This window comes from Xenopus tropicalis, chromosome 3, assembly GCF_000004195.4.
Source record: "Xenopus tropicalis strain Nigerian chromosome 3, UCB_Xtro_10.0, whole genome shotgun sequence".
In the NCBI taxonomy this organism is placed as follows: Eukaryota; Metazoa; Chordata; class Amphibia; order Anura; family Pipidae; genus Xenopus; species Xenopus tropicalis.
In genome coordinates this window covers 107,762,605-107,783,540 of record NC_030679.2, presented here as the reverse complement: position 1 = coordinate 107,783,540, position 20,936 = coordinate 107,762,605, and positions in this window count along the sequence as shown.

Here is a 20,936-nt window from a genome sequence, read left to right as displayed (position 1 = left end):
TGTCTGCCTTAATCCAGAAGAAGGCAAACCAAACTATTGTAGTATTGGGATGTCCTAAACAAGGGATCCCCGACCAGTGCCTGGCAGGTAACATGTTGCTCACCAATCCATTGGACCTTGCTCCCAGAGGCCTCAAAGCATTTTGGAAGCACATTTTGGTTGTATAAAAACCAAGGGTACTGCCAATACTGTGTGTATATATATATATATACACACACACACACACACATCTGTATATATTGTCAGAGGCTAGATAGCTGGGACCAGCTTTCTGGGGGTAAAGCAACCCTTGGCACAATTACAACACGTGAGAGTGTATTCTCTTTTAGGCAGTTTATTTTTACTTGCATAAAAATTACAAAATTGTTCAAAATAAAATCCTTGCCACATAATGGGCTCTACCTAACACAGGTCAGTTGTCCTAACTAACCAGGAGCAGACCTACCACCTGTCTCCCACACAAAGAAAAGAAAACAAAGTTCAAACCTTGTAGTGCTTTCAAAATCTCTCAGTCAGCTCACACAGGCAGCTTCCCTGTGTCTTTCCCCCAGACTGCAGCCTTCTACTTTGCTCAGGCTACCTTTTAATTAGCCAGCTGAGATGCCTCAGGTAGACCCACAACACCCGGGCCGGACTAGCAGTCCCGGAACCATTCTTTTAGGAACCTGGGACATATATAAGCTCTGTCCTGGACTTTCCCAGGTATCCTGACAGTGACCTTACCACAATATATAAATACTGTCAAAAGAATGAATGAAATGAAAGAACTTGTTCTTTATCAAAGCAAAAAACATTTCCACCACCTTCCCTTCAGTGGATAATATGGCAAGAATAGTCCATAGGCTGTGGACCCAGACGAAATGTTAGCTTTGCCAACAAACAATATTTTTACCATTTATTAGACTGGGGCTGCCCCCCAGTATTCTGAACTCAAACCTACATAAGTATCAAGATCTTGTATTGTGTGTGACTATAGAACATATTCATATAGATTAATGGGCACTAGGATCCTCTTCTGTTGGACTGAAATGACTCCCGACCTAATATTCCAGGAATTGACATCCAGAGGATTAATTACTACTGTATTTCTAAGATTATGCATTGTATTACAATTGTTCTGGTTACAGTATTTTCTATGGAAATCTATACAACTCTTTTTTTTCAGATACCTGAATCACTGTCATTTCAGGAGCGATACTTTATATGGCTGAAACCTTGGTGTCAATTGCTGCTCTAGAGAATATCTAATCACTACTGAAAATAGGTAAATGTTTCCTACATCCCTGCATGTCTGAAAATCATATATTAGTGGTAGTGGGGCTGGAAGTTTAATGACAATAAAAAAAAAAAAAACTATACCCTTTGTTGATTAGATCTGGAAGTAAAACAATACCTGTATCTAGACATTAAAGAATGTAACAGTGGAGATGTTAGGTTGTTAAGAGCCCAGGGAATAGAACGGGTTTTTTTGCACTGAACTTAAGAACCAAGGGAAGGAGATCTACAATCTAAATTATTACATGTGGAAGTCAAATGGATATATAAGCTTTGTACCAGGCAACCCCATGGTTAAAACTCAGTATTTGATATAAGTTGTTATTATTGAGCTGTGATATTAGTAATATGACTGCTGCACTGTGTTTAATATATATTTTAACTTGTTACCATTGTGGATTTATAATTTATGAGGAAGTGCTTAGCCATGAATCGTGTCAGACCCTGTTTAACAGATGTACAAATAAAGATGGATGCTTTTAAACTATGAAGGGAGCAGTCCCTGAATGATTCTGGTGCGCACTGCTGATATTGATGGTATACCCTGTGATAAACATATATTTACATTCATATTTACTTTTACTGAACCATTTTGCATGTCATCTTGGCCACGTGAAATGCATTCTAGAAGTATTTTGTGTAAATGGACCTCTGACTGTTGGGCCTAACAAAAGAAAGCCAGTTTCATAACATGACACGTAAAATCTGCGGATTCATTTCCTCTCCTGATGCAGAATGATGCCCTTTGCCACCCATGTATAATTTAGATGCAGATGAAACATGTAGGTTACTTTTTAATCACAAGGAACCATGACAAAATAATTGCATGTTTGGCATTTATCCACTGGCAGCTTACATTACTCTGAAAACGAAACGACTTCCGTCATGCCCCATTGTGCCATTTCCCAAGGAGATGGCACAGACTCCCAGGATAAAACCAAAATAAAAAAGCTTGCAAAGAGCGAAGTTCCCCCTCCCACCATTGTGCTTTTAGATCTGCAACAAAGAATGGGTAATATGCAGTTTCTCATTATTTGGACATTTTTGCCTTTAGTGAGAAGCTGATAAGATCTAATAATACCCAGCAAACAACTTTCAGGATGATTGAAATCTAAAGCTATAATGTACTATACTATATATAATGTACAATTATCTGTATGTATAAATGCTCATGGTTTCTTAACTGTTTAAGATGTTCATGTTTTAAACACCCCCCAAACAACAGGTAGGTCTTACCGGTTGCTATGGGTTACTACACCTCGGTATTGTACTTGATTACATAACTCCGGTTATGTGAATGACCATTTCAGAGATCAGTCTCAGCACAAAAGTAACCTATCTAAGCAACGCGCCTGTGTGACTTGCATTTTAAGTGAATGATGACCGCTCTATAACTGTTTTCATTTGGCCAGTGTATAACTTGCAAATATTAAAAGGTCAGGCTTTTTGCTAGAAGCTAACTAATAACGAAGGCAGATCATGAAGTTAAAATGAAAAAAAAAAATAGCATTTATTTCCCTTGCTGCTTTAGATTGATTCTTTTTCTGCTATTGATTGTTTAAAATGACGTGGTTCAATATATTTTGCCGCTCCATATGTGGGACATAATGCTAGAATTAGGCTTTGTTGCACAGCAGCAAGATTTACATAGATTTAAATGCACATGGGTGCAATAGATACTGTGGCTAAAATAGGTTAACCACAGCACTACTGAAAGAGACTTGAGTTATATCTGTGCCCCTGAGGAAAAGGAGGACTGGTGAGAGTTTTATACGCGTGCCATTATTTGATGGTTCCACATCAGGATTTCATTTAACAAACAGTAATAAACAAGTCAAGATACAGTCTTATTATAAAGTATAGTAGAACTGGGAGAAAGGAGCTTACAGTCTTATTAGGGTCTAATTCATTACCTGAGGACATGTCAAGTCCATAAAAGAAGGTCATTCTTATCTGATATATGGGAAATAAAATGTGAAATAATTCCATAGTTTGCCTTGTAAGCCCTAAAAGATAAATTCGTTCCCTAAGACAAGGGAAATCAAGACATATAATAATATTTCTTCATCTAATGAAAGCAGCAACAAGAAGATCAGTTTTATTATATTGGAAAAATAAAGAATTCCCAGATTGGAAGATTATTCTGTGTATAAATTCCTGTTATTAAATGAAGTGATTAGATATAGATATAGTAGACAATTTGAATTGTGCTTTATTGACACCTGGTACACCTTAGATTGTATTTAACCTTATTTTAAGGAATGTTTATGATTCTTTGTTATTTACAGGGACAGTATACACCTAAACACATTTGCTAAAAAAATAACAAAATAAATAGGACTTGTATAAAGCACTAATTTGTAAGCTATTTTCACTGACTTTACTTTCTTTATAAACAAGGCAGTTTATTTAAAGATCGCTATCTCTCTTTGAACAAATAAACTCCTCCCTTCTGCAAGCAGCAGCCTTTGAGCAGCTCATTATCAGGTGCTTCTCAGTGAGCAGGTAATTCATTTTATAACCTTCTTTGAAGTTCTTTGGAATTGGAGAGTGACAGGAAGTAGTAAAGTGAAACAGGCTTCATATTTTTGTTAAGTGTCAGAAATAACATAAACAATATATATTTCTTAATTAAAACAATAAGCAAAAAGTATGATCAGCACAAGCCCTATTTATTTAGCACATGTTGAGAAGTGGTGTATATGGTCCCTTTAAAGGTAATATAAACCCACAAATAAAATTCTGCTTAATGAAAGAAACTGTTATTTCAAGCAATGTTACATTATAGATTATTTCAAACAGTGTTAATTGTGATATCATAAATTATTTTTACATGTAATTGCAGTTAAAGCATTTGCTTGTCCTTTTCTTTACTTCTGATTCTGGCTCTTGAAACAATGTAGCAGAAGTCAGGTCTTCTCCAGTAAAAAAGATTTTTAGAACTGTAGTTATTAAAGAGTGAACTCTCACTTTCACCCCTTGATAAATATGTCACTAAAAATAGAAATGAATAGAGAGCATGTGAATTTCCTTCTGCACATTGTGGTGAGCTCTAGATTAACTCTTTTATAATATACCCCAGAGAAGACAATTCCTGAACAAACAGTTGTAAAGTTGTTTTGATTTCTGCCTATAACAGGAATAGAAAAGGCCTGTTCTAATCTAAAAACTTGGATACTGGGAACTGAAGACCAGAAATATAGAAATGCCTGCAAGTTGCCCATCCCTGGTATTTAACTTAGTTCAAATCCATTTTTACAAAATATGAGCCCACTTGTTTCTGTAGCTTTAATGCTATATCAATGACTTCATTGCAGTAGCAGAGCAGGGCAATCACTGGCCCCAGTGCAACACAATGGCTCCCTAAGGGCAATGGCACACGATTAAGCCAAATCACCACAAGTAAAGTAATTTACTTCTAAAGGTTCAGGACTCTGGTGCCACTGCTCTATCTTTATTGTATGGTTTCCAAATTTACTATTCAACCCTGCTAAGGTGAATTATTTCCTTGCTGCATGTTATTGCAGAAACAAATGTCATCCACCTGGCATAGACTGATGAACTCTATCTATATCAAGTTTATAGGACTGGAACTGTCATCTACATTTTATATGCAAATATAATGTGTGATTTGTTAGACATTTTAAACAAAGCTATTTTTCCGAAGGGCACATTAGTCCCAATCATTATTTTATAAATGTTATATTTCTGTTCACATATTAGCAGGTGGAACCATCTTGCCCTCTAGGTGCAGTGGCCCAGTGATGAGTATAACTGCTGGGCTCAATCTGCAAGGCATTTATATGTTTTTCCAATGTTGGTTTCCTCAAGGTACTCTGGTTTCTTTCCACAGTCAAACATACAGGCAGGTTCACATGCACAACTAACTCTTGTGCATGTGAACATGATAGGGAATGTAGATTATTAACAGGGGTAGGGACTGATTACAGTGATGACTAATTTCTGTAAATTGTTGTGTAAAAAAAGGATAATAACCTCAGTTATTGATTGTTTTGGATGTTTTCTTGTATGTTTAATGTATACACCCATTTATTCTACAGTGCTGCAAAACATGGTATTAATAATAATAATAATAATAATAATAATAATAAAGTGAATTAAGTACCCCCTGTTGTAAAATAAATGGATATTATAAGTCCAAGACCATATAAAATGACAAGGCTGAAGACAGAGTGCTTTATGTCATGGAACTCCAAGGTTATTATGTATGTATGTATGTATGTATATCTTTATTTATAAAGCGCTACTTATGTACGCAACGCTGTACAGTAGAATACATACATAATATAAACAGGGGATTATTAAGATAATAATAGATAAATACAAAGTATAACAATGAATACAGATAGATACAAGATAAAAACAGTTGCAATAAGTTAAGAGTCAAAGACACAAGAGGAAGGAGGTCCCTGCCCCGTAGAGCTTACAATCTTTTACAATAATTATTTATTAGAATACAAAAGTTCCAGTGAGTCATGTGAAGTATGGATTATAATTGATGACATCACTAAGTACCGTACATAAGGATATGATTTACAGGATTTTCATGCCTCCTGTGTTTTATATAATGGATGGTGAGTGAATGCTTTCCTCTTCTTCTTTTATCTTGCCTTTTTGAACCAGGAGCATGTTTGGTATATACATACATATATATATATATACATAAGAAACAAAAGGAGCACTCCCTACAAACAATCAACAGCCCCTGGTGCTGGCCAGAAGTTTATATAACTGAAGTGAGTGCTGCACACACAGGGACTTAAAAAAGAACAAAAAATCTTTATTAATCCAACGTTTCAAACTCTAAATGTATTCTTCTTCAGGGACAAACTGTAAGGTACCTGCTCGTCGTGGCCGTCCTCCTGGTCGCAAGGGGGCGCGCTCCGACGCCGGCGCACGCTATGACGCCGGCGTGCGTCTTGCCGCACGCGCACGCGCCTTGCGCTTAAAAAGACGCCAGAGGCCTAGGATCACTGCGAAGTGATCATTTTCCTTGTGAAAGACGCCAAGCATTATTCCTGATTGATATTTGTTATTTTGACCCGGCCTGACTCGGCCTGACCCGATTCTGAATCCTGCTGCCTGTACCGACCTATTGCCTGCCTGACCATCCGATTGCCTTCCGATTTTGCCTAAGACGCCTGGTTCGGCACCCCTGCCACTCCTTCACTTGGCTCCAGTCCTGTTTCATCCCCAGCGGCTGTGTTCCTTAGTGGGAGGTGTAGGGGAGGTCCTTCCTCAACGACTTCTTCCAGTGACGTTCCCTGCTTAGTCGTGACACAAACCTGGTTTCACAGGAGCTTAAGTTTATGCGTACTTTGAACTAACCAAAATGTATTTTATCAAATGTGGAAGCTCCCTTTTAACCTGTGAAAGTCCACCATCTATTTTCCAATTTGCATAATATGGAATGCCTAGGCATTCTATATACGTTTGATATATAGAATGAAATCTATTTTCAATTAACTGTTAGGGGGGGTTGCAGGGCCGGAACTAGGGGTAGGCAGAAGAGGCAGCTGCCTAGGGCGCAACGACTGGGGGGCGCCAGACAGGTGCCTCTCCTGCCTACCCCTAGCTCCTTTTTCATTGCCCCCGCGGCTTGTCATTACGCGGTGGGGGCAATGAAGTATCGCGTAGCCGCCGCCGCCCCCCCCCCGGAACTGCGCATGCGCGCTGAAACGCGAGGGGGGGAAGGGTGCACGGGCGAGGAGGCCGACCGAGTTGCCTAGGGCGCCCGGTCGGCTTGGCCCGCCCCTGGGGGGTTGCGAAACAAACATTCTTGATGAACATGAAGCTTCTCAGACTACATAAGAGCTGGAGATTTTCATTAACAGATTATACTAGTAATACTTCAAATGCTCCTTTACTTTTCTTTCTTACTGACCTGATGAAAATGAGAATGTAGAACCCCACCACCAATAAGTAACCTTAAAATGGGATTATTCTATGACCTTCTGTAACATAACATGCACTTTTTCTCTTCAATTCTATATTTTAATAGGAAGAGCCTCTGCTATTGTTCTGCAAAATATTAAATAATGCATAGTTTGTATATTATGGTCATGGTTAAGCAAAACCCTTGGTCTATCTCTTTAGCAACATGTTATGAGCATGAAAATACAATAAGGGGCATATATCTAAAGGTAGTATCCAAATGGAACAACATCACTATATCGCTGTGTGTCCAGGTATTAACAGGAGCTGTGTTACCTTGAAAAAACTGTGTAAAAATACAGCATTGCACATCTTTTTACACCACTTATTATGCTCAAATTCCTTTTGTTGCCTGAATTTGTTCTATAGAATTAAACCTTGACTTAAATGGGTTTGGTGTAAAAAAAAAATAATATACATATATATTGAGAAATAGAATAAACACATCATTGTAATTGATTATTTACCTGCCTGGAGTTAATTTACACAAAGAAAACAAATCCACAATTTATTTTACTACTTTGTACCACTTTCTACATGTATAGCCCTTAGAGGCTTATTTACGTGCTTAAGAAATAGCCATACTAACTGCGAGTGAGGGCTGGAAACATGCTGTGCCTATAAAAGTAATGTTAAGAACACAAAACTGTCAGATATAATTTTGCTCACTATTTAGGTATAAAATCCTAGTGACCCTAGTAACCAGGTGGCTGTTAAAATGTCTATTTGAAAAACAGTAAGGAAAAGAACGAAAACAAGAGAAATTCAAGTACATAAACATTTAAAAACAACTGCAAATAATCTTTAAAAACCACAGTCTACATTATATGAAAGGTAAATCTCTCCAAGGGGTGCTATACCCTCACACATTTCCAGAAGACTTGTGCTTATTACAGAGGCATACCGATGCTAACATAGACTTATAGTAAGTCATAAGGGTTGTATCTGGTGTAAAGAGGAACAGTTACACCAAACAATAAAAATATTTTAAAGTAATTTATATATAATGTACTGTTACCTACACTGGTAAATGTTTTGTGTTTGCTTCAGAAAGACTATTATAGTTTATAGTAATACGCGCTGTGTAGCCATGGGGGTAGTCATTGAAGCTGGAAAAAGGAGAAAATGCACAGCTTACATAGCAGATAACAGATAAACTTTGGTATTTTGTCTTTTATCTGCTATGTAACCTGTGCCTTTTCTCCTTTTTCTAGCATCAATGGCTGCCCCTGTGGCTACACCACAACTTTGTTTATATAACCTGTAGCAGGGTTTTTGGAGCAAACACACAGCTTTTACTGCTGGGCACCTGTGACGCCAGTGCCGGTGGGCCATGAACCCCCCAGTTCAACCCAGGCATGTGTATTAGCTGTCATTAGTGATGAGCAAATTTTTTCCCCAGGCATGGATTCACAGCGAATTTCTGCATTTTGCCATTGGTGAATTTTTTCGCGAAACTTCAATGCAGAATCGGCGCAAAAAATTTGGTGTGCATCAAAAAAAAAACGCAAGTGTTTAAAAATGGGCGTTAAAATAGGCGTGGTCACATTAAAAATAGACATGAGCAACATAAAAAGATTCGGGTGACAAAAAAGTAGTGTGACAAACACACTACACGGATTTTTCACTGTTTCACAAATTTTCTTGTCATTTTGCTAAGTTTTCGCCAAAGCAAAACGGGATAGATTCGCTCATCACTACCTGTCATTCATTTCCCTGTTTGAGCTGTGATGCTCGGGTCACGTGACATTCCTGAGTGTCATCAGTGACCTGTCTGCCCCTCCTGCCTAATTCCATAGCCAATAGGATTTACACTTCTGTGCCAGGAACACAGAATATGCCCCATGTAGCATAAACTAAGGAAAGGGTGCCAGTCATACCGTCACAGAATCTTTATAGGAATAAAGCAAATGGAAAATAAATATGCATGCATCTTTTAATATTTCCAGGAACAAACCCAGAGGAGAATAAAAAGTAAAGGTATACCGGTACTTAATATTTAATTGTATTGTTCCAACTCCCCAGGCCTCTCACACGCTTACTTTTCATAGCCAGCCTATATTATAATAAAAACCTATTTAAATATGCACTTTTCTCTTACCACATCCTTTATTAGCTTTACATTCAAACAGCGCTTGTTTTTTTTTTTATCAAATGCAAATAGTATTATGTAAAGTACGTTGTACACAAAACAATAATTCAGTTATATAACTAGAAATTAATGTGAGCCCCAGGGGAGGGATAACCCTTGGCCCAGCCAATAAGACTGCTGTCTTTATTGTTACTGTTACTTCTGTTGAGTCCAAGTGGTTGTAATTGGATTAGTTATATAATTTGAAAATAATTGGACCACAGCAAAATCTTTTAAGGCCCTATCAGAATGCTAGCCTTGGGGAAAAGAACAGGGTTATGCAATATAAAGCTGGCCATACAAGCACAGATATTATCAAATTAAACCTTGTTTCATACGATATTTGGTGCGTGTATGGCGGCTCGACGAGGTGATATCGCATAGGCTGTGGATATTGGTTGTCTCATTGATCGGGAAGGTTAAAAGATTTGATTGGGTGCCGTTGAAGGCCCTGAACATCAATGGAGGGTGGGAACGATCTTTTGTGCTACCAATGGTTGCACAAAAGATTGTTATTGCTACATGTATGGCCACCTTAAGGCACTAAGTTTGCCCAGGAGCAGAAACACGTAGCAGAATTTATTGGTCATCTGTTTAAAAGCAAACCTCTTATTGGTTGCTATGGGTTGCTGATACTGGGCAAACTAATGGGGTTATGTAATAAAAGGCACTAAGTTTGCCCAGGAGGAGTAACCCATAGCAACCAATCAGCTGGTTGCATTTACTTGTCACCTGTTTAAAAGCAAACATCATATTGGTTGCTATGGTTACTGCTCCTGGACAAACTTAGTGCCTTTTATTCCATATGGGGATTAGTGCCTTATATTACATCGAAGGGTGCAAACTGCAATTTTTTTTTGTACTTTTCACCCTGTCCCTGCAATGTGTCTCCAGAATAGACCAATTCCCCAGGCACAAGTTTTGGGTAAATGACCGCTAAGGGGTGGAATTTTGCACTTGAGTCTACAACATTGTTAATAATCCCTTGTGTCATGGGGTTGGACACTCCTAGGGCCCCCTAGCAGCCCCTGTGGTCTCTGTCTCTATTGTTACACTCTGGAGCCCAACTGGTTGTATTATCAACAAAAGAGAGAAAGAAATAACTCTTAGGGGGTTATGTAATAAAAGGCACTATGTTAGCCCAGGTGCAGTAACCCTAAGGACTACATCTATCCATGTGCATCAATTATCCTGGACAATAAAACCAGTTATGTTTGAGTTTGCTGCAATAACCTTCTGGCATCCTTTCTTTATTATTTTTGCACACAATATAAGTGAGTTGTAGTTGTAGCAGTACCTCCCCCTTGATAATTCCACATAGCGAAGGCCTATCCTGTGTGTTAGAGTCAAGTGTAAACCAAAATCTAAAGCAGTGCTGTTCAACTGGTGGCCCCTCTGTGTGGCCCCCCACCTGTCTGGCTGCTTTGATGGCTTACCTTTCAGTATCAGTACTGAGATTAACCTGCATGGTTTAAACCTCAGATTCAGGCTGTAATCCTGTGTGTGCCATATTCTGCCTGCCCTATGCTGCCGTTTGTGTGCCATACTCTGCCTGCCCTACCCTGCCTGTGTGTGCCATACTCTTCCTGCCCTATGCTGCCTGTGTGCCATACTCTGTCTGCCCTACCCTGCCTGTGTGTGCCATTCTCTTCCTGCCCTATGCTGCCTGTGTGCCATACTCTGCCTGCCCTACCCTGCCTGTGTGTGCCATTCTCTTCCTGCCCTATGCTGCCTGTGTGCCATACTCTGCCTGTCCTACCCTGCCTGTGTGTGCCATACTCTTCCTGCCCTATGCTGCCTGTGTGTGCCATACTCTGCCTGCCCTATGCTGCCTGTGTGTGCCATACTCCGCCTGCCCTATGCTGCCTGTGTGTGCCATACTCTGCCTGCCCTATGCTGCCTGTGTGTGCCATACTCTTCCTGCCCTATGCTGCCTGTGTGCCATACTCTGTCTGCCCTACCCTGCCTGTGTGTGCCATTCTCTTCCTGCCTTGAATGGTCCCTAAGGTGTGTAATTATGTGCTGGGAGTTGCTGTGCTGATATGACATAATATAATTTTTTCACATATAAATGATGGTTGATATCCCTGCAGTGAGCATTTGGGTTTTTGCTGTGCTGCCACCATTGTGATAACATGGGGGTGGTTTGAAATGGGTGCAGTTTAAAAAAAGGGAGTGGTCAAAACTGCCTTCCATTAGCGGCCCTCCACTATGTATGCTAGAGAATTCCGGCCCTCGGCACCGCAGAAGTTGGACAGCACTGCTCTAAAGCCATTCTAACTGGTCTTTGCCTGTTTTACAGCCAAAAAGGGGTTACAAAAACTTATAGTGCTGAGCTTTTGTAAGATTCTCTGTTCCACAACATTATTATTGTTTATCAGTATCATTTCTGTGTTTCAGTTGTGCGTGGGAATGCTCGCTGAATAACCTTTTATGAGTGTAGATTATTTTTATTGATCTTTTAGAGGTTTTCTACTATATAATCAATAGCATTCATTTCTTATTTTGTCATTCTCCAGCTTTGGTATTCATTTGATGTGCTCCCCTGCCATGAATCAGAAATGATCATTTTCTTGCCCAAAGCACATTGCCTTTTCATTGTCAGAAAATTCTTTGAAGCACTTACAGGAAGAGAATACTGAAGGTCCTTACTTTGTGGTGCATCTGGGCTGCCTCTGTGATATGACTCTTTGTTCTTTTAAAAATAATGGATGATACCACAATAGAGAGGGGCCTATAAAGAACTTCACCATGTGTTTTGACCAAAATAGTGCTGTAATTACTTTGCCAGCTCAGACCTGCTGAAACCCCATTATTTCCTAAGCATAAAAAGAACTTTTATTTGGCATAGTAATCATAGAAGAAATCACTGATATTTTACAAAACAGTGATTATGTTGTTGTCATCTTTTGACTACCATTCAAATAAAAGGATTTCAATGGCATTTTACTAGTTTGCTGTCATTTCAATTACTTTGTTGACAACCACTTTAGTTCCCTCCATCTTTGTCTGAAAACTTTGGATCCTGATGAATTTACATTAACAGCTTCAATACAAAAACCTAAGCAGTTGCAATGACCCTAGCATTGATAGAGTCCCTGCCCCATTTTTTTATTATAAATCTCTAATGAGACTTTGTTCTCTTTGTTCTTTTGTGCTTTTATGGACTGCTGGCAGGTTTAAAGAAACACTCTTAGTTCTACCAAAACCACAGAGACCATCGAGGCCCAGATTGTAGAGACTATAGAGACCCAGTCACAGGCCAGGTCTAAAAGGGGCAGTTAACCATAATGTATGTATATGGAAGTACTATAAGAATGTTGCATTTGGTATTCTCTTTTGAATAAGGAGTATTTTTTAGGCATTTTCTTCAGACCTATCATATTCATATTCTTCCATTATGACATTTTAATTATAGTCTAGTTGCTTGGATTTTTGTAACTGTAGCACAGAGAAATAAAGTGGCTTACCCACTGGAACCACCCCCAGATTTCCTTGAGTAAAGGACAACCATTAAACCAACAGCAATAGGACTGGAATACATACTGATCTGTTGCTGAACTGTATCTTACTATATCAGCAACACTGGAAAAGGCACATTTCAGGTTCCTAATCAAGAAGCTTCCATGGAAAAATGATAGCTAACGCCTTGTTCTCCATTTAAAGAAGAACTCCTTATTGCTTGTTGTGGTCAATACATAAAGCATCATTAAAGGGACAGTAACACCAAAAAATGAAAGTGTATAAAAGTAATTACTATATAATGTAATGTTGCCCTGTACTGTTACAACTGGTGTGTTTTCCTTAGAAAGACTACTATAGTTTATATAAATAAAGCTTCTGTGTAGCCACGGGGGCAGCCATTTACAGGAGAAAAGGCACAGGTTACTTAGCAGATAACAGATAAAACCCCATTATATTCTACAAAGCTTATCTGTTATCTGCTATGTGCCAGTGCCTTTTCTCCTTTTTCCCAGCTTCAATGGCTGCCCCCGTGTTGACATAGCAGCTCATTTATATAAACTATAGTAGCGTTTCTGTTGCAAACTTACCAGTTTTACCAGCACAGGGCAACTGTACATTATATTTGAATTACTTTAAAACACTTTCATTTTTTGGTGTTACTGTTCCTTTAAGTTCTTTTCAAAAGAAAAGTTAAGAGCATTGATTAAGGTATGGTCCTAGGTTCTAGGACTATGTCTCACTTTGCATTTCTCTGCTGGCAGAGAAAATCCTGCTTCTAAACAATCCCACATCTATAAACAGTGACAAAAAAGGCATCCACCTGTCACTGTACTTTTAGGGAGGATTTTAGTCCAAAAATGCTGCGTTTTTGGTCTAAAAACTGAAAACACTAGTGATGGTACAGGAATGCTTTCCTATGCAGAGCAGCTGACCTGCCCAAGAAAACCAGACATTAAGGACTCTTTATAAAGTGTGTATAATGATACAGCAGCTTGCACTCCTGCTGAATCTGGCCACAATGTAAGCCATGCGTTCCTCCTTCGCTTATCAGTCCCCTGTCTGCCTTGATGGAATAAATAATGCAAGAGGAATGTATCATATGTTGCAGTGAGCACTGTAGTGTGAGCAATTCAAAGTAACAAGAGGATGAGCCCTTTGTAATAAGGAAGTGAAATGTATTCAGGGACAATTTAAAGTTGTTTCTGATTGCTAGGAATAAATAGAAAATAAATGACATATGACTGAGAACCTTGGGTCTTCCCAGGACTCATTTAAAAGAGGTGAGAATGATATATCCTTCATATTCCTGGTGTGTTTTTTTTAACAATAGGCAACCCATGGCAACCAATCAAATTGTTGCATTCATTGTTCTACCTCCAGCAGGCTGAAGAAAGCTAATCACAGATTGGTTGCTATGGGTTACTGCCCATGGAAAAATTGGCCCAGTGTTGATAAATGAGCCCCAGTAACTGTATAATTACTGACATTTACATACAGTATTTAACAAAGAAATGCAGATTACAGAAAGAAAGAAAGTCTGGTTTATTGCTTACAAATAAACTGCAGTTAATTCTCCTCCTGACCGCACCGGGCCCCCCTGCAAAAATATCTTCAGAGGGACCTGGCACAATTCCTAACTCCCCACCCGCCCATTACCAGACAGGGCCACACATGTGACTGATGTGGCCCTATCATATATATAGCTAAGTCTGTTCAGCAACTAGGTTTTGCATGCTACATTTAGGGCTGCAACAGTGGTAGAGCTCCATAACCTCCTCTTTGATATTGTGGAATGGCTGCTAGCTGCTTCTCTGGGTTTTGTACTTATGTGTTGTGCCTGAACTGCAATTGGAAGAACCTTCTTGCTGAAGAACCTGTGTTATGCCTGCCAAACTGTTATGGAAGCTGTTAATCTGGGTAATGGCCAATACTGCCACAAAGAGACAAAAGGAAGAGGTTAAGAGGGCAACAAAATGTTGTGGGGTATGGTGATGCATATTATAAACCTGCACAATAATCTATAGCGTATATTCACATCTTGCTCATGTCACAGGTATATAAGATGTGACTAGTGTGTAAGCCAGTTTCTCATTGGCTGCAAGTGATAAATACCATCTAATATAGCTTTCCTGACCTTGAGCTCTAACCTGGCTGCAAAAATAAATGGTGAAGTCCAAGTTTGCTGCTGTCCACAAATATTAATATGAGTAAAATATTACAAGAGAAAGAGGATATGGGAACACTTCAGAGCAGATGTTAATTAACAGTAGCTTGGCAAACCTGTTTTCACTTTTTTCCATCTGATTAAAAACCTCACACTGTTCTATACTTGGCTCTGTTTCTGAAAAAGCGTTTCATGCTGCCTTGATCTGAGACCATGTAGAGCTTCTGAATGAATGGGAGGTTGTACCATGTAGCTAGCATTATGTCTTGTCTTGAATAGAATATATACATTTGTACAGAATAACTTGTATTAAAACTAATGAATAGCACTTGCATGAAGCCAAAGTGACAATAACAGTAATCTGTGTATTTTGGTTTCAGCAGGGCTGGGCTGGATGCAAGACTACACCCCTGTTTGAGGACATCCATTACATAAATCAGGGCTGTTTAACGTGAAGCCCTGCATCTATTGTTGATCTAGAACTCCCAGCATTCAGTGACTGTTAACTGGATATTGGAAACAACAGTGAGGGTTTTATAGGTTGGTTATTACTGATTTATTTGTATTTTTTTGAATATAACAATTTTTAGACAATATAATATGTTCTTTGTCATTTTAGCTACAGTTCTACTCCAAGGGGGCACTCAGCTTTCAGGGTTCCAGGCCAATGGGCAAATGCCATTTCTACCCTATAGTGATGTGTGGGGCTACCTGAAACCCACAAGATCTGACCTTTCATCCACGGGCCAAGTGATGGTTTAGACTCAACAATGTGCCACCAGATTGGGTTCAGGTTGGGTTGTCATTGCCCAGCCACAGCACACATACCTTTTTATTTGTGCGCTGCAGGTTGGACTCCAGAAAGCTAGCTTCATTGTTGGTGGCATAATGTTTCTGTTTCAGGTCTTCAAGTCCCTAAGGCCAGCTCAGACCCAGATTAAGAAAAGGCAAGTTAGGGAGGGTGAGGGTTGGAATATTTCTAACCCAGTTATCACTATTACCCTGTAGCTCTTCTGCTACTCTAAACTACACTTCTCGGCATCTCACTGAGAATTCAGTTCAAGGCTGCTAGAGCACTTCTACTTTACTATCCTTGAGGTACAGTATATTATACATGCCCGTTTTGTAAAGCCCCTTTGGATAGTAGATCACAGCTGTACAAGGAAAAGGCACATGACATTCCCCGTGCTGCCCCTTTATTTCTTACTTGATAGTTCAGCAGAGGCTGAGAAACCAGATGTATTAGGCCTACCCAAGGGCCCAAACTAATGAATTTCTTGCACTCCAGTTCCCATGTGGCAGAACTTAATCCGAAAGTAGATCTGAGGTTGTGCCTTTGATATGTTGCACAGGCCCCATCTATTTTTTCCTCTGACCTTGCTAGTAATATTGCTGAGGTGCCGGGCCCATTCCTTGACATTCAGATTACAGCACACAGCTGTCCTGTGTCAGCCGCAGTTTATTGGCCCCAGTAGGCACTGTGTTTCTGCACTCATTTTGCTGTCACATATGAAGCCACTGTTACTATTCCTATCTCCCTGTTATTCACACAAGCAGCCCACACTCTGTATTTTAATGAATAAAATGTACTGGCCAGATTTCTGCTTTTTGTAGATGAAGAATGAAAAAGATGTCATCATTTTTCTGGTTCTTTTAGCACACATACAAATCTACTATTATATCTATCTAATTATCTAACTGTCTGTCTGTCTATCTATGGTCTATCTACTATTATCTCTCTGTGTCTTATCTATCTGTCCCTAACATGCACATACATGGTTGGATATCTGTATTTATTGTATAATTTTAATTAAGATAATTGTTTATGCTTCTTACATTCAAGACATGGTCCCACCCAGGACACAGAGATCAAGACTGGGAATATAAATTACACAGACAAAGATAGCAGCCACCAATCCCATTATGCAGTTCTGTGGTTCTGGACATAGAGCAACATGGGGCAGTTGTAAGTGGTACTGTTACATAGTGGATGTAGGTTGAAAAAACCCCATAAAGTTCAACACCTCTAAATGAACCACAGTGTGTGTATATTGAGGGTCATAAACACTGGGCAAATGTACCCATGGGCAGTGGCCCATAGCAACCAACCAGTGATTGGATTTTTTTAGTCAGCTGCAGGTTGAACAATTAAATCACACATCTGATTTGTTGCCATTGGTAACTTCAAATTTGCCCAGTGTTATAAATAAGCCCCAAAGTCAGTGGTGTAAACATAGAGGAAGCAGACCCCATGGTTGCGGGACTGAGGGGCCCAGACCACAGGGTCTGCTTCCTCTATAGCCACTCTAATCGGCAAAGTTATGTGTGCCCACTGCAAATGTTCAGTAACTGGGGCTGTTCAGTTGCAGGGGGCTCGGCTTGGTACGCCACTGCTCACAGTGTTTACATAAAATACAGAGTCACACAGGAGATCTTCCTTACATACCCTGGTATTCCAAGGTAAGAAGCTCGGTGCGCAGTGCTGGAGGGATTGGCACCCTCCCAAACAGTCCCAAGATATAGAAAGCAATGGCACTCAGAGCAGTTACGAGCCCTTGCAAATTTTACTGCAGAAGTGCAACGTGCAGGGGCAGAAAGGTTGCAATTCCACAATAAAATTTGCAAGGGCTCGCCCTGCTTGTAACTGCTCTGAGTGCCATTGCTTTCTAGCTCTTGTTACATACAAATACAGGCCTACTGATACACTCACATATATAAAATTATATGTGCAAACATAACTATATTAAACTAACCGTAGATCTTGAAATCACTGATGATCACTGTTGGGGAGAAGACCAGGGTTCTGTGCAAAGTGGTTTACATATTGTATGACACCCTTGCACATCATTTTATCTCTTACCCAAGGAATTTATATTTCGAGCCTTTGTGTCATGTTAGAGATAAGCACAAAAACAGTTGGAAGTGATGACTGATTCCAGAGTTAACAACAGAGGGCTAACAACTAGTGGTTATTACAGCAGATTTCTGTTCTTTGATTGCATTTAAACAGAGGGCAAAACAAATAACTGAATGTCAAACACCTCCGCAAACACCGCAATCTATCACTTCATAACACAGTGGCATAACTAGAAGTTACTTAGCCCCACAGCAACATCATTTTAGAGCCTACTTAACTTTGGGAATGAGACAGGGCCCTAGAGACAGAGAAGCACAATATCCTTGTAGAGTGTGTCTGCAGGGACAGGACATGATATACTTATCTTAGTTTAGCATTGAAATATGGCACATTCCTTGGAATCTGTAGACATCTAGACCCATTGTTAACACAGGGCAGTGAAGGCATTTGCCCTAAGCCCTAAACCTGAGAGGACTACCCTTGCCCAGAAATCATGTAAAAGTACAAATTACATTTTATAACAATGTGTAAGTTTAAAGATTGCTTGGTTTTCTTAATATTTGTGTCCAGGATATCAAACCTGGGCCTTCCAGATGTTGCTAAACTAATATTGCCAGTAGTCCAGCTCCCCCAGCTCCCGTCCTGCATCTGGTCAGCTTTACAAAGGAGAGAATTTCTATCAGCAGCTGCTACGCTGTGCTCCTTGTTGGTTTCCACTGTATACATACTCATTGCCTGTGCCTGTCTGTGAGCCAGCAAAAAGATTGTGCTACTGTAACCTAATGAGCAGTATTCAGTTTATGATGAATTGGAATTGTTTATTAAAGGGAAAAAAACAAAACAATATTACTTAATTCTAAATATTAAAAGTACAAGTAATTCTGCTTTTGCTGAGCTGTGTTTTGTCAGGGCTGGTTGGCAAGCATGGCCTGTCAGCTTCTGGCAACAGTGTTAGTCTCTGGCATCCCCACAATTCTGAAACTGGGCTCCTAATGAGCCTTTGGAAGTTTTAACCATATGACCTTAAAAAAACAGCTGACAAAAGGACAGTCATGTGTGTATTTTGTTTTCATTAAAGATAAAGTTACATATTTAGAATAAGTGGGAAATTCTTAAACCCTTTGTAACCAGGAGATCATTAGCCCCAGTTTCTTTTACTATTTTGGGAGTATGTAGGCAATAATACCCAATACTGTCAAGGCCTGCATTCAAATACAAATATGTCATATATAGACCCAATTAAAATGGCAGGTCTTATTATTCCAATGCACACAGTAACACAAAGTCATGCTTTCTCCAGTTTCTTATACAGGGAAAATGGGATAGCGTTTGGGGAATCAGGGGAAAGAATAAGGCAAACATATTCCAGTAGTCCCAGTAGAAAGTAGACATGTCACCCTGAATTAAGTCCAGCGGTGTAACTATCAGGGGTGCAGAGGGTGTTGCAAAAGATTGCACCTGGGCCCGCACCTTCTACATGGGTGTTGAAGACATGCGACAAGAGATTCAGAGACAGAAGAGGGATGTGTCCAAAAGGTGTTGGTGGGGCATATGTGTCCAAAAAGTGTTGGTGGGGTATCCGGAGGCCAATGATTAAGGACCCTCATCCAGTTACCCACCCACCAGGGGTGAGGCCCATATACATCTGGATCATTTTGGATTTGGGTTAGCATCTCTGAGAAAGCTCTTTCTTTTTTTTATATTTTTTTAAATTGCATTTTAGAACACCTATAATTTCAAGAGTCCGTGTATGTATAACATGTATATAACAGTAAGCTATATAACGTTGATGATCCGGAACAAGACAGGGTTGGACAGGCCTGCCAGAGGATCCCCTGATGAATCCAGGTTCCAGTGGGCCTCAGCAAAAGACAAATCCTATCAACCATTTCTGATTTCCACTCAAGCCCTATATTAATACTTAATATTTTGTTCCTTAAATAAACCATGGAATCAGTATTGGATTGGGCAGGGAAAGAGCAAAGAGTTAAGAATAGGAAGGGATAGAAAGCATGGAAGGAGCACTTAGTGTCAGACAGCTGTGAAAGCTAATAAAATTGTAGCAAGCATAAAAAGAGGAGTCAATTCCAGGAATGCAAACATAAGTCTGCTTCAAAACAAAAAAGGAAACCATTTGTGCGTCTGAAAAGTATCATCATGACAGTGTGCAGCATAGCTAAAACATTTGCACTTCTGAAAGCCATTAAGTTGACAGTGTGCAGCATCATTTAAACAGCTTAATACAAATTAGCCAAGACAAATGATTAAATATATGCTCCTCCCAAGGATCATTCATTGCAAGTCAAATGCGGCCGCTCATATGCTGATCATGCGTGCCATGTGCAGTCTCCTGACTCTTTTTTGTCGTGTGTGAATTTAACACATTCCTTCTAGTCTGGGAGAAGGCATAAATCTTCACCCTGCATACCACACATCTGTTCTGCATTGCATTGCATAGGCCCAGTTTGGTCATACTACTACAGTTCATTTACACACAAAAGTGGAATTTAGATGGCAATAGTGGGAAAGGGCAAAAAAGAGAGGAGGAAAGGAAATGTTAAATCAACAAACAAGAAGGGTTACTATAAACAGGGCAGGGAGATGATGGAATTACCCACTAGGGGGTTCTTTTTGGACCTTCTTTTATCTAGAGATAAATATAAAGTTATAATTCTTTTGAATATAAAGAAAAGTTACAATAATAATACAAATATAGCTTTAAAGAGCTTTTTTTTTTTGGTTGCTAGGGTCAGTGTCCCTGACTAGCAGATAGGATTTCAAAATTGCAAACTGGAGAGAGGAAGGGAAATAGTTGAAAAGTTGCTAAGACTAGCTCATTCAATAACAACATGTATCTTAGAATGCAAAGCATTAAAAACCAGCACAGATTTCAATGTTTTCTACCCACAACCTTGTATATTTCCCAGCATTCCGCCACAATAACAGGATCCCTCAAAACAGCCTGTGCTGCAACTTGCAAGTGTTTACCAGTTTACCAGTAAAGGTGCACATTAACATCAGTGTTGGTAAATGTTTTAGCCAATGTGAGCATGAATAGTGTCACTTCTGGTGCCCCAATGTGAGGTCCA